We start from the raw sequence: 15,714 nt of genomic DNA on the forward strand, positions 1-15,714 counted from the left end.
ATTTTATTTTCTATGCAAAGTCAGATATACAGAGAGGAGGAGAGACAGAGAGGAAGATCTTCCATCCAGTGGTTCACTCCAAAGTGATTGCAACTTCCGGAGCTGAGCCGATCCAAAGCCAGGAGCCAGGAACTCTTCCGGGTCATCCAAGCGGGTGTAGGCTCCCAAAGCTTTGGGCCGTCCTCAACTGCTTTCCTATGCCACAAGCAGGGAGTTGGATGGGAAGCGGGGCTGCTGGGATTAGAACCGGAGCCCAGACGAGATCCTAGCACATTCAGGGCAAGGACTTTAGCTGCTAGGCCACGCTGCCAGGCCCAGAATTATTTCTTAAAGATGACCCTTTATTATTTACTCAATATAGTTAGTATACCATTACAAGTTAATGAGTTCAAGGTATCTTATTAAAAGGTTCTTATGTTGAAAAATATTGCAGACAGTAAAGCAATACAGATTTTCTGCTCCTTCCTCTTTAAGTTTGGAGAATAGCGTAGTCAATATAGTGCAGTGTAGGCTACACTAGCTTACACTCCCACCAGTAGTGGAGTAGGGTACTGTTTCCCCCACATCCACAACAGCAGGTGTTGTTAGTAGACTGTCAAATGTAGATCATTCTGACGGCTTTGGGCCATCCTCGACTGTTTTACTAGGCAACAAGCAGGGAGCTGGATGGGATGCAGGGCTGCTGGGTTTAGAACGTGTGCCTATATGGGATCCTGGTGCATGCAAAGTGAGGACTTCATTAGGCTACCGTGTTGGGCCCCCAATCATCACCTTAATTGAAACCTTTTGAGATACTTTGAGTCAGATCCACCCAGGAATGCACTTTTCAAGTCTTACCCAATAGAAACTGCTGGACAATTAACGCTTTTAAAGAAGGGAAAATGTAGAGATAGAAAATACAGAGATACTAACAGACTGGGGAAGGGAAGGGCAGAGAGAGAGGTGGAGAGCTGCCATCTGCTGGTTCACTCCTGAAATATCTGCTACAATCAGGGCTGATGTTGGGAGCTGGGGAAGCAATCTGGGTCTACACACGTGTGTGGTTGGCAAGTATTTGAATATTAGAGCCAAAATCAGAAAGACATTGGCAACTCATCAGACATGGAAGCTGAATAAGAAAAAGTGAGCAGCCAATTTTTTTTGGACATTTTGGCACAGTTCTATTTGAGGATGAAATGTTACAAAATTCTGGGCAGGTAGAATAGTCTCTTAAGCTGAATTTGTATGCTATCATACATCTGACTCCATGTATCCTTGGGATCTGCATCTGTGGATTCAAATAACTGCAGCTGAAAACAATTTTTTTTTGTTATATTGTTGCTGACATGTACCGTGTGGTTAGACCTATGATGTTAGCACTGATACTAAAAAGGTGTAGATTCAATTTTCCTGTTATTATTTCATAAATAATAGAGTAAAACAACTATTTACATGGCATTTTACAAGGCAATAGCTATTATAAGTAACTGAGATGTAATGTAAAATTACAGGCAGTGGGGGTAATTACATGCAACTGTTATGCCATTTTACTTAAGGGACTTGAGATTCCATGAATTTATTTTCTTTTTATTTTTTCTAGAGGGGCATTGGAGCCTGTTTTCTTCTTTCTTCTAAGATTCATTTATTTTTATTGGAAAGGCAGATTTATAGAGGAAAGACAGAAAGATATTCCATCCACTGGTTCATTCCACAGGTGACTGTGATGATCAGCGTGGAGCTGACTCAATCTAAAGCCAAAAGCCAGGAGTTTTGTCTGGTTCTCTCACATGGCTGCAGGGTCCCAAGGCTTTGTTCCTTCCTCTACTGCTTTCTCAGGCCACAAGAATGGGCCCGGCACCGTGGCCTAATGGCTAAAGTACTCGCTTTCAATGCGCCAAGAAACCCATATGGGCGCTGGTTCTAAACCTGGCAGCTCCACTTCCCATCCAGCTCCCTGCATGTGGCCTGGGAAATCAGTCGAGGACGGCCCAGAGCATAGGAACCCTGCACCCGCATGGGAGACCAAGAAATTCTTGGCTCCTGGCTTCGGATTGGCTCAGCTCAGGCTGTTGTGTTCACTTGGGGAGTGAATCATCGGATGGAAGATCTTCCTCTCTGTCTTTCCTCCTCTCTGTATATCTGACTTTGCAATAAAAATAAATAAATCTTAAAAAAAAAAAAAGAATGGAGCTGAATGGGAAGCAGAGCGACTGGGACATGAGCCAGTGCCTATATGGGATCCCAGTGCGTGTACTGTGAACATTTAACCACTGTATCCTTACAATGGGCCCTGGAATTAATTTTCCATAATTAACTAGAAATAATTATGCATATAATTTTGCTGCATATAATTTTGGGGGCAGGGGGGTCAGTTCATAGCAACAGTGAGACAATTACATCAAGTTAAGAGAAAAAAAAATCAAATTAATTTAATCACAATGGTTTACAATGTAAACTTTAAATTTATTGATGCATTTTCTTTGGGTTTCTGACATATTTATCACACCCACTCTCTGTCTTCCATAAGTACCTTGGATGGAATTATTATTACTGCTTAACAAATGGAAAAATATGTGTTGCTGGCCATTTGAGAGTAAGTAGCCCACAGTTAACCTTCTAAATGCCACAGATGTATGAGCAAACCTAGGCTGATTAACCAAGACTGGCCTATACCAGTTATTATTCATTAAGGTAGTGAGCTAAATAATTTGGTTATTGCTGTTATTTAAACTTATTTTTAATTTTGACTGTTAATTTTTTATATACCTGAAAGGTAGGCAGACAGATATTTGCTAGTTCACTCCTAAAATATCTGCGAAGACTGGAAGGGAGTGGGCAAATCTTTGTTCTTCCAAATGTATGACAGGGGCCCAATCACTTCTGTTGTAACTGTTGTCCCATGAGGTGTGCATGCCAAGGAACCTGGAATTGAGATCTTACCTGAAAGTGGACCTGAAGCATTTTGATATGGGATGCAAGCACCCCAAGGATATCCTAACAACTGTGCCAAATGCCCGTCCCTTGTTATTGTTTAAATTATGAATTGATGGATTCAAATCATTCCTTTGTGCATAAGACTTGCTTAATTTTGCATATTAGATTGCTGTAAGAGCCGGTATTATTTATGTCTCAGTTATGATGCAAGTCACTTCGTATCTTAACAATAAACATTTGTTGAATTGAATTGAATTGAATTTCCCATTTTTCAACTTCCACCAAGCTTGAATTAAATCAAAGAGAAACAGTTGACAACCTCTAGGTAGCTAGGTAAGACAAGCCTCATCCAGTTTTTGTCTAAATGTTACTTATGGCACAAAAACCACAGACTAGAGCCTGTTGCCTTATTTTCCCCATAAGGTTCTCATTTATCAATGTTTAAGCTAATATGTTTTTCCATTTCAAAATCATATTTCAATTCCTAGTCCAATTCTGCAGAGTTTTACCTTTTGGCTCTCATGTAAAGTAAAAATCTTCTGAAAGACACAGCACTATATTTAATAGCTATGGCTAGGTGGAGGCAACCAGAGCATTACTGAAATCAAATTAATTGGCCAGAAGGGACTGAGCCTGGAAGCATTTTGGATTAAAACTGTTCTCTTCACTGCTGTCTGGAACAATCTATTTCCAATAAAACTGATTTACATAAAAGTTCTGTTGCAATTCAATCCTACAGAGAATTTTCTTTCTCACAAAACACCTCGAGTGTTTTTTCAATAAAAAACAATGAGTGGGGATTCTGTTTTATCTTTCTTTACACTAACTTCACATATTTCCCGTGATCAAATTAAAAATAGCTCACCTCCCTTCTGCACTGACTTAGTAGTGCCTTTATGTAAATATCTTTATGAAGATTTAAGGAGTACAAATACATACATGTTAATATGTGAATCCATAGATACCAGGGTATTCATGAGGTGAAAAGGAGCCTTTAAATATTAAAGGAAGAAAAATCTTGGAAGAATGAAAAGTGTTATTGGTTCAGAGATTGTGCTAGAAAAGGCAAATATTCTCCTCTGAAATAAGTGAAATCTGAAACTAAGAAAAATGTGTCAAAGATCGTAAGCCCTTCCTTATGTCTATATATGTGATACTTTTGCAACGTGTTTCACTGTAAGAATTGCAGTGAAGCCTGCAAATGTAGGGAATGTGACACACTCCTGCAGTAGCTGTACTGTAGCTCTTTAAAAACAAGACAGAGATGTACTGCTTCTTTTGAAACTACACATTAAGGAAATCTTTCTAAGCTACTAAGTATACATTTAAACATTTGTGTCTGTAAGATTCTTTTACTTCTAATCTTTTTGAACATGGCTACTATAGAATTTTAATTTTACTTTTTATTCTGAAAAGCTACTTGATATATGATTCAGGTAGGAAAAAGTAAGGGGGAAGAAAAAGAAATTATTGTTAAGAAGTTACACAAAGTCTAATTTATTGATTTAGGTTTTGCAAATGTATTTTTTCACCTCCACAATGGAAGTAACCTCTGAAAGTTCAAGAGATAAAAAAAAAAGACATAAAAAGTGAGAATCTTTAGGGCTGAGATTTCATCTTGGTGGCTGTAGAAGTCATATGGAAAATGATTGTCCAAAGACTTGGATGCAAGTTATGGAAATGTAATCAAAATATGTGTAGAGCTGAGCATATTTTTTCTTCAAAATCATTTTTCTCTTTATTCCGGAAAGAAAAGACTACTATAGGAAAGGTTATAAGCCCAATTCAAAATAACTAACATGAGCATAGATCTGTTAATTGGTTTGTTGAAACTGGATCATAACTTTGCAGAATTTCTCTCCTTATATGTTTTTCTTAAAAAAATATCGAAGCCTGGACCAGCACAATGGCTCAGTGGCTATTGCTCATATTTCATACACTGGGTTCCCAGAGGGGTGCAGGTTCATGTCCTGGATGCTCCATTTCCCATTCAGCTTGTTTGTGGCCTGGAAAAGCAACTGAAGATAGCCCAAAGCCATAGTACCTTGCACCCATGTGGGAGACCCAGATGAAACTCCTTTTCTGCACACCCCTCCTAAAACTGTTTTGTTCCTCAGTCATTAACATATGGCTTGTTAGAGTTATAAGCCTGTTTGGATTGTCCTTAAATTCACAAAAGTTCAGTAAAAATCACGCTTGAATACTATAAGCTACTAAATATAAATATGAAGGAAAAAAAAGACACGAGACAACTGAATAGTACCCTATAACCATTCTAAGGTGTATAGCAGCTGGTTATGCATAAACTAAAATTGAGATGTCAGTGAAGTATCTTATAGGATGTGGTTAAGAACCTGCATTTTCTAACACATTGGTCACTCAGTACCATATCAGTTAACTTCCGTGTGTTGTAAATTTCTATGTTTCTTCCTGTTGAATTTGTGTTGTGGCTTTTCATTGGAGGGGATGATATTCTACCAGCTCTACTTTCAGATCAAGGATGGTCTCCCAATGGAAACTGTTGAATTTATCTGGACAATAAGATGCTGGACTCTCTGCATGGTCCATGCCTGCAATGATAGAATTATGACTGGTTATAAGCTGTACTACTGTAATAATGGGGGGAGGGCTTGGGGAGGGTTTTGGGGGAATCCCAGAACCTGTGGTACTGTGTCATAAGATGAAACAATAATAATATTCATCATCATCATAATAAAGAACTTAGGGAAGGAGACAGGAAATCCCAGAGCCTATGGAAATGTATCATAAAACAGTAATAAAAATAATTTTCAAAAAGAAACCAACAAAGTGGGAAATAATATTTTCACATTGCACATCTAACATCCAGGGTATACAAAAGATTCCAGAAAAATCATAACAACAGAACAAGTAAACCAGTTAGGAAATGGGAGAAGGAAATGAGCAGACACTTTCTTTTTTATATATATATATATATTTTTTTTTTATTATACTATTTATGTATCTGAGGTGAAGGGGGATATTGAGGGAGAATCCCCACCCAGTCTCCCACCCATCCAAAGTCCCGGATGTGGGGCATGCTCTGAGATACTTGCTCAAGTGATCTTAATAGTCCTCCAGTTATGGATCGCTGCCAGTCTCATCACTTCCAGCTTGATTAGGTCATTGAAGAATCCACTGATTGTCACAGTCCATCACAGAGTCTTCATTTGCCCAGTATTTCGCTGCCCAACATTTAGCTGAGGTGGTTGATTGACCTGCTCCGTCCTCCGTCCTCTCCTAGCCAGGGCTCTGAGTCCAGCAGTTCGATTGGGGAGATCACCAAAGAAACTTTGAGGTATTGCCAGATCAGATTCCCACATGTTCCAGCAGGCACCGGGCCTGGCACAGTCCATCTCCATGATCAGTTGGTGGTTGCAATCGCTGGGCTGGCTCCGCTCTCAGTCCTGACTTGCACTGGAACCAAGGGTGTTGCAGTCCAGCCTGGTTCTGCCCAGCACGCACTCGACTCTTTCATCAATCAGTGGGGGCTGCAGCCCAGTAGGGGCGACCCACAATAACCCCCACCAGGCCCGCCCCCCACCCTGGCCTGCCAGTATGCATAGCAGACTAGACCAGTCTGTCTCGCTTCCCATTTGGCTCCAGTACCTGTCAATGGGTATTGAAGCTTAGTTCCCTCCAACCAACTCAACTATCCAGCCCTCACGGATATTGCTGAGTGCCTCTCCTTCTAGCCACCCCAGCCCCTGTCTTAGTTTTCATGCCCTCCCGCGGGAGTAGTGACCCAAGAGGGGGGAACCCCACCACTTCCTTCCTGGGTCTCTCTCAGCCCCGGTTTATGATCTCTTTGGGTGGTTCTGTGGTTTGACTTGGCAGAATTAGCCCCCAGTGCCAGCTTCTGCCAGCTGTCATGAGCAGACACTTTCAAAGGAACAAATCCAAATGTCTGATACACATAAGAAAAACATGCTAAAGCTCCTTAGTAATAAGGGAAATTCAAGTAAAAAGAACACTCAGGTTCTACTTAACATTAGTGAGAACAGTCTCCATACAGAAAACTGCCAATACCATCTGGTGAGGACGTGGGGAGAAAGGTGACCTTCTCTGCTGGTGGCACTGCAGTCTGGGGCAGCCACACTGAAATTCAGTATAAACAATACACAGGCAACTGAAGATTCATCGACCATGTGACCCAGCAATTCGACTCATGGGAATATATCTAAAAGACCTGATACATTTGAAAGACAAAGAAATGTGCACCCCCATATTCACTGCAGCACGATTAGCAATCACAAGAACATGAAAACAACCCCCATGCCCATTGAAGGAGGACTGCATAAAGAACCTGTGGTACATCTACTCTTTGGAATGCTATTCAGTTATTAGAAAGAATGAAATTCTACTGTTTGCAACCAAATGGGCCCATCTATAGACCATAATGCAAAGTGGAATGAGTTAATACCAAAAGTATAGATAGCATAGATTCGCTCTAAGATGACTTCCACTGAAAATACAGAACAACAACAAGAACAATAAAACCTAAATGTGAATCAACACACATGTGTCACCTCACAAAGGATATAATGCAAACCAGAGTAGCAAGAATTAAAAAAAAATTACAGAATGCATCTCTACTATGGAATAAAAGTAGATTTCCACTGAAACTTGTAAATCCTATATAGCAAAATATTAGACTTTCTCCCATTGCCCTTATCAACAATGTCACGACCCAAGTAAAGAGCAGAGTGTTGGATCATTTCTTTTTCATTTCTAATTTTAATTAGCTGTTCTCTTGTGCTGCTTTATGTTAATATGCCTAAAAGTTTGTTTTGCTCATGTTCTTTAAAAATGGCTCTTTCAGACCTGGTGCAGTGGCCTAGCGGCTAAAGTTCTCACCTTGCACACACCCAGGATCCCATATAGGCACTGATTCTAATCCTGGCATCCCCGTGTCCCATCCAGCTCCCTGCTTGTGGCATAGCAAAGCAGTCGAGGACAGCCCAAAGCCTTGGGATCCTGCACCTGTGTGGGAGACCTGGAAGAAGCTCCTAGCTCCTGGCTTTGGATTGGTGTAGCTCTGGCCATTGTGGTCACTTGGGGAGTGAATCATTGGATGGAAGATCATCATCTCTGTCTCTCCTCCTCTCTGCATATCTGACTTTCAAATAGAACTTCCAAATAAATTGCTCTTTCTTGATTTTAGTTTTAAATCCACTTATTTTAGCTATGAGGGTTGCCTTTTCGCGCTTCTTGTCCAGTTTTTCTTTTTTAATAAGTCCTTGAGATGCTTATCATTAGTATGAGACAGTTTGATGGTCTACTAGCACTTGATGTAATAAATATCCCTTTAAATACTGTTTTTGCTACATCTCATTGGCATTGATACTATTGTTTGAATTATTTCTTCAAAAAGTTTTTTTCTTTGTCTCTTATTAATTTCTTCAGTAACACATAGGGCATATAGTAGCATGGGTTGCTTCCCAAAGGTTTTAAATTTTCTTTTTCACTTCTATGACACATAAGTCATTCTGTAGCATGTTATTTAACTTCCTGTCGTAAATTTTCTAGCATCCCGTTGTTGACTTTACTTTATAGCTTTGTATTTTAAGGCATGTATAATAACTGTGTAACAAAAACTACCATATCTAGCTAGCTGAGAGGATGCAGTGCAGTGCGCATCTCTACTTCCAAATCAAAGTTGGACTCCCAGTGAAACTGTTAAATATATCTTGACAATAGGATGCTAGACTCTGCCATCGTCCATACCTATAGTGTCAGGATAGACTTGAATGGTGGAATGATGGACTTAAGCATGTTCATAAAGGACTATGTAATGTTATAACAGAGAGGAACTCTGTGAGGAAAAGGTGAGAAAAGGGGAGAGGAAACCACAGACCTATGGAATTGTATTATAAAATAATAATAACTAAACAAAATTGCATATAAAATTCTTACAATATATCAATTAAAAAACATATGGTTAAAAAGCACACACAGTAGGATGGGGCAATGGTTAATCCTTTGCCTGCAAGTGCTGGAATCTGATACAAATGGCAGTTTTCATGGCAGCTGCTACATTTCAGAACCATCTCCCTGTTTACAGCCTGGGAAACCAGTGAGGGATGTTCTCAAGCCATGGGATTCTTCACTCATTGGGAGAACTGGAAGAAGTTCATTGCTCAATTATCTCTAGACATTGTGGCCACTTGAGGAGTGAACCAGCAGAAGGAAAACCTTTCTCTCTGTCTATATTATCTCAATAGATCTGCCATTCCAATAATAAATAAACCTTTAAAAAAGCAAAATGGGGGGGTGTCAAAATCTTCATTTTTCCATTCATGATAGTGCAGCATATCAGCTAGGAATTTTATCTATGAAATGTGCAAAAAGTAACTTTTTTGGTACACAAATAACCTTGAAATTGCTGAAAAGATTACGACACAGGCACTATTAAAAATATATGAGCACCTCCCTCTTGGGTTGCCACTCCCACTGGAGAGCATGAGAACCAGGACTGGCACAGGCTTAGCTAGACAAAGAATGGCACCCGCCAGCACATTATGGGCTGGATAGTGGGGATGGTTGGGTTGAACCAGGCTTCAGTGCCCATTAACATGTATGAAAGCTGAATGAAATGTGGGACAGACTGGACCAGTCTGCTGTACATATTGGCAAGCATGGGAACCAGGGCAGGAAGCAGACCTGGTGGAGGTTATTGTTGGTTACTCTGATTAGGATGCAGCTCCCACTGGTTTGTGTGAGGACTGAGTGTGTGGTGGACAGGATTGGGCTGGGCTACAACACCCATTGTTTTGTGTAGAAGAAAAGGCTGGAGACAGAACTGATCCAGCAATTGCAACCACCAACATATGCATAGGCTGATTGAGTTAAGGGACTGTATTGTATCCTGTATCGGCAAGTACACATAAGAATCAGATCTGGGATCACCTCAGATGAAGTTTCTGTGGGGATCCAGCCAACCGAATTGCTGGACTTGGGACCCCAAGAATGGAGAGCATTTCAGATTCCATGGTCTGATGCGCTCTACAATCAGCTGGGCCTCCTCAGTGGCTTAGATGAAGCATTGGACAGCATATCTAGGTGTACATAGAGGTTATGGCAGTACATTGGAGTCTGCAGAGGACATGTTATACCACAACAGAGGACAGAGGACGGAACAAATATATCAACTATCACAGCCAAATGTTGGCATTGAAAATCTGGGCAAACAGAGACCCTCATGTGGACTATGTCTGCCAGTAGAGATTTCATCGTGCTTGGAATGGCGAGATCGGCAGTAAATCAGAGCTGTTGAACTATCAAAACCACTTGAGCAGTGTCCTCGGAGAATACCCCACTTTGGGTATCCTGGGATGGGGTCAGAGGCTGGGTGGGGCTTCTCCCTTTATCTCCTCCCTTACCCCAGATACAGGAGAAATAGGGAGAGAGAGAGAGAGAGAGAGAGAAAGAAAACAATGGTATTATCCACTTTCCTGTAGCCCTTGACCCTTTATGCCCTAATAAACTATGTAAAGAATATCAGAATTAAATAATAGTAATAAAAAAAAGAAAATAAAAAAATGAGAATCCGTTTTAAATATTTTTTATCTTATATGTTGGAAAGATCTAGAGAAAAGCAAATTTCTTGTGAAAGCAGCTTATATATGGCAAGGTAGACTGAGTTTTGTCTTCCCAAATTTATATATTTTGAAATCTTAATCTTTTCAATGATGTCACTAGCAGCTAAGAGCTTTGGGAGGCAGTTGGTTCATAAGAGATCTGCATGGCATGAGTGCCTCATGAAAGGGACTCCAGGCAACATTCTAGCCATCACTTCACCATGTGAGGATACAGCAAGAGGTTGGCTGTCTGTGACCTGAAAGACTTGCCCTCACCAGTCCCCTACCAACCTGGTCTTGAACCTTACAGCCTTTACCACCTTGAGAAATACATTTTGTTTGTGTGTCACAGTCTGTGGTACTTTACTGTTGTTGTTGTTGTTGCAGCCTGTTATAAAGCATGGCTCATCTAGATTAAGTTAAAAACTAACTTTGAAATGGAAAAAATGGCCTTTGATATAAATTTAATAGATGTGAAGAAATATAGAGTTTTGATGGCAAACAATAAGTATCTACTATTGATCAAACGCTTAGAGTGATGTAAAACAAAAAATGTTAAGTGGATTTTCTATGATTCTCATGAGAGAGAAATATTTGCTTGGGGTACGAAAGTGAAGACATTGCAAAACTTTAACAAATGTATTGGTATTAGCTTTTTTTAAGTACTTGGGGGGAAAGGTTTTCTTTGATAATTAAAGTCAGACAACCATCTTTTATTTACAGCTAAGGCAGACAGATAGTTACATGTATAGAAGAATAAAAAAGGAAGATGAAAATATTTTACTTAAAGGAAAGATGCATATAATTCTTACAAATGTATTTTTTGGAAGTAATAATGTCTATTGATCATTTTTAATGGTCAGCTTTCCATGGAAGGCATCTGAGACTTACTGAGAAATAAGAAAAGTCAAGTGTGAGCTTATATATCTGTCTTATTTCCTGACTGGATTAAATTATGCACAATAACTATAAGGTTGTTGGCTCCAAACTAGAATTTTTCAAGATTAAGGTTGACGGCTGTTTTATATCCAGCCAAAATTTATTATCTCTAGAAACAATATGTATGTCTTCTGCAATTATGGAAATTTTACATGATCCTGGATATGGTATTTTACAGAAAGAACTAAAATGCATTTTTTAATAAGTACTCTGATGTGCCAAACAGATTTTTTTCAGAAAACGGTTTGACTTGCCTAAAAAGAGGCAACAGTTTGGAAGCTGAATGCATAGAAATTTCAAAAAGTAAAGAATTTCAATTGTGGGATGTAAAAACCCGCTACTACCCCACCATTTTGTCTATGTGAGAACACACACCTACAAATTCTAATAAACAGCGGTCCTCTTTGAAGACAGAATGCTCATCCGCCTCCAGCACATACCTATATTGACGTGTTTCCCACCTGTCCAGGCCAGTGTGGAACGGATATGAAACAGACCCACAAACTAAGTTAGCTGATACACCAAGCTGGGATGATCATATTCTCAGGAATTTCAATCCAATGTCAGAGGCAAAATTTGACTTCTTTGGATGAAACTTCTTTTCATGAAATATTGGTAAGGAGGGGAATTTTTGCTGAGATTAATAGGAAGTTATTTAAAGTTCTTGATTTATCCATAACCCAAATATATAAGTGTCTTCCTTTCCCAATGACGTTATCAATAAATCAAGAATACAAGATGTGTTGGTAGCTGGTATCTCATCAGTTAGAGACCTACAGCGAGTCACTGGGATCCCCCAACACCCTGCCTACATCCACTATGTAGCTTTACAGAGCTTTGTTAGGTACCTAGGTGGTTCTCCCACATACAACTGCATGTGAGTCTTCAATTTCAGGAACATTCCAATTGGGAGATCATATTTGACAAGGATATTCCCAGATTCATGGCTAAGTAGGCCCTTAAAAAATTCTGATCTTGAAGTTATATCAACAAATTGTGAAATTATACCAGGCTTATTTGATGTAATTTGTATTTTTTATTCTTTGTGTTCTCTGATATTGTCTTAGAAGTTTCAGATCTAGTTTCAATATTGACTAACATTTTCCTGACTGTGCATTCCCCATTTTCTGCACAATCCTTGTTCTTACTGCTTGTCAAAATCCATCTTAAAATTTGTATCTTCCAAAAAGTTATTCATGATTAGCTTGGCTTGTTATTTATGAATGTATTGCTGTCATATTCAGAAATGAGTTTTGAGCCATACTGAGTTGTAATTCCCTTGCATAGTATTCCCCAAGGGCACTTCAGCTGCTGATTGCAGGTAGCTGTGTGTTTACTTTCATCATGATTTCTTGAGGTTAGATTCTGTGCTATAGATTTATTATACCTCTTTGTGTCTCCATAATGCCTTGTTTTCAAAGAAACAAAGAAACAAGCCTAGTTTACTACCTGGAACCAGAGTATAGGAAGGGATTTTTGAAAGATTTGCTTATTTACTTCAAAGACACAGACTCTCTCTCTTCCATATACAGAGAGAGAGAGAGAGAGAGAGAGAGAGAGAGAGAGAGAGAGAGAGGGAATTTTTTATGTATTGCGTTATCCCAATCCCATCTGATGATTGCTAAGCCAGACCTAAGCTGGGAGCTAGGTGCTTCTTCCAGGTCCCATGTGGGTTGCAGTGACCAAAGCACTTGAGGCATCTTTCACTGCATTTCCAGCCCAACAGCAGGGAACTGAATCACAAGTGCACCCTCTGGGTCAAGAGCTGGTGTCCATATGGCATGTGGCAATGCAGGCTGGTCCCTAAAAGGTCTTTTAATTGGACAAAAACAAAAATGCTTTGTAAATGTCCTGTTGCTTTCCCAGTGTTTTCTGTCCTGCACATGGCCTGCTGAATGCCATCAGTTCGTACATGTCATCTACTCTAAAATTGGCAGATGGAAAATAAAAATTATTTGAATTCACTCATGAGGCCCGACCAGTGTGGAATGAGCTACTCTTGGCTGGACTTGACTGGGTTTTCCAAGCCTCAGGGATGACTGGGTTATTCTTTCCATAGCTTTTATCATTCTCCTTGCAGAGTTACAGGAGACATGATATCAGTGCACCGGTTGAGGTGCAAGAGAGCAAGTGACCATTAGGCAATCACATTTCAAGCACTTTCTTGCCTCTCTGCTGACATCCTAGAGATTAATGTCAAACATCCTAAAATCAATGGAATAATAAGAATATCATGCCCAAAGCAGGAAGGAAAAGGAAATATTTCCTGAACGATAATCTGAGGTGTTCATCGTCCTAGACTCTTCCCTACATAGGTGCATGTTATTGTGCAAAGCATTTTTTTAGGACTCTGATGGTTTAGTCTAAAGCTCTTGCCAGACTCCTGCCATTGTCTCACACAGTATCCGCTGCCTGAAATCTTTGTAGCTGTTTGGCTAAGTCTGCCAAGACTTCAAAATTTCCTCAACATTGTCTTGGCAAGATTGGACTTAAATGCCTGTGCTCATTAAAAAAATTATTAATTTTTACTCCAAAGTCAGATATACAGAGAGAAGGAGAGACAGAGAGGAAGATTTTCTGTCCAATGATTGACTCCCCAAGTGACCGCAACAGCCAGAGCTGAGCCAATCCAAAGCCAGGAGCCAGGAACTTCTTTCCGGTTCATCCAAGTGGGTGCAGGGTCCCAAAGCTTTGGGCTGTGCTTGACTGCTTTCCTAAGTCACAAGCAGGGAGCTGGATGGGAAGTGGAGCTGCTGCGATTAGAACCAGTGCCCATATGGGATCCTGGTGTATTCAAGGTGAGAACTTGAACTGCTAGGCCACCGCACTGAACCAGCTCCCCTCATATTTAAATATAGTTCCTAGCACATCAGTTTGAGACATTCCAATTTTATATTTGTTACCTATAATTGGCAATAAACTTCTCTAGGATGTTTCACATTTTAATTTTGATACTTAGTAAGTTTCTATAAAACTGGAATGAAAACAAGTCTAATGCATGTTCTTTATCTGGTTGGTAAAGATCTTTTCCAACTGTTCTAACATAAAATATGCACAGTACTCCAGTAATAATAAAAGTAATGGGTCCCATCTGCACAAGACATTTGAGTTTATTGGGTACATTATATTGAAGCAATAAGAAACAAGAAGTCTACTGTCTCTGTCCCCTATATTTTAAGTTGCTTCACTCATTCTCCATTCACCTGTTTGCTTTCATTGTGCCTGTTTTTTGCCCAAGAAGTTATCTCTCCTCCCTCGCATTCAAGCAATCTCTACTGGTTTTTATTCAAAAGACCGGTACACTTTCTGCTGCACTCAGCTAAATTACTTATTTATCTTTTTTCCATATAGTCCAGATTTTTCTTCATAAAGGCTGATCATCTATAGTCAGTAATTGTTACATATGTGCTAAATAAATATAGGCTATCCAAATTGATGAAGTATATGATCACAGAGGAAATTACTAAGAAAAAAGTGTAAAAATGAGGACTATTGATGGAATCCAACTTACAATAAGTTTGTAGACCATATATGATTATAAATGATCATCATTAGGAGCCTGGGAAAAACAAAAACAGTTGGAATGAAGACATTCGTTTTCCTTTTCAAGTGATTACCTGCTGATTGTACCATTTTGGAAAAAGAAATGAGTAAGAAATCAATTTTGAGTTACTGTTTCAAGGGTAAAAGTAGAGAACAATGCATATTTCAGACACAAAAGCCTGACTGAGAGTGTGAGCAATGCTTAGGAAAAAAAAAAAGTCACCGTGAATTACCTGAAAATTTATTAGCCAAGCTGAAAATAAGACCTTATGAAACAGAAAGCACATTTCAAATAGATTTATTTATATACCTTATGCCTCAATCTGATTTATAATTTGCAATTATAAGCATTTCATTAATCAGTTAACAAGGCATATTCATAAGGCACATTAATTCACTAGTTTACAACAGTAAACTAACTTCAGTTTAAAGGCAACCTGGGTATATTAGGCAGGAAAAAACTTATTCCATTGCCTGGTTTGTATTGAAGTGATGGGATGAGAATTAGGTTTAAGACATAAATCAACTAGTGCTTCAAAAAATGCTACAGTTTATTACTAATAGTTTAAAGAAGCAAATTGTTGATTGAGCCTGGATAATACATGATAGATGGAATATGAGTGTCTACATTTTAGAAACATACAAGCAATTGAAGGACATTATTAAAGAAGTATCATTTCATGTTTGCATTGTTGGTTTTCTATCTGCCATATCTATGAAA

This window comes from Ochotona princeps, chromosome 3 (assembly GCF_030435755.1).
Source record: "Ochotona princeps isolate mOchPri1 chromosome 3, mOchPri1.hap1, whole genome shotgun sequence".
Classification (NCBI taxonomy): Eukaryota; Metazoa; Chordata; class Mammalia; order Lagomorpha; family Ochotonidae; genus Ochotona; species Ochotona princeps.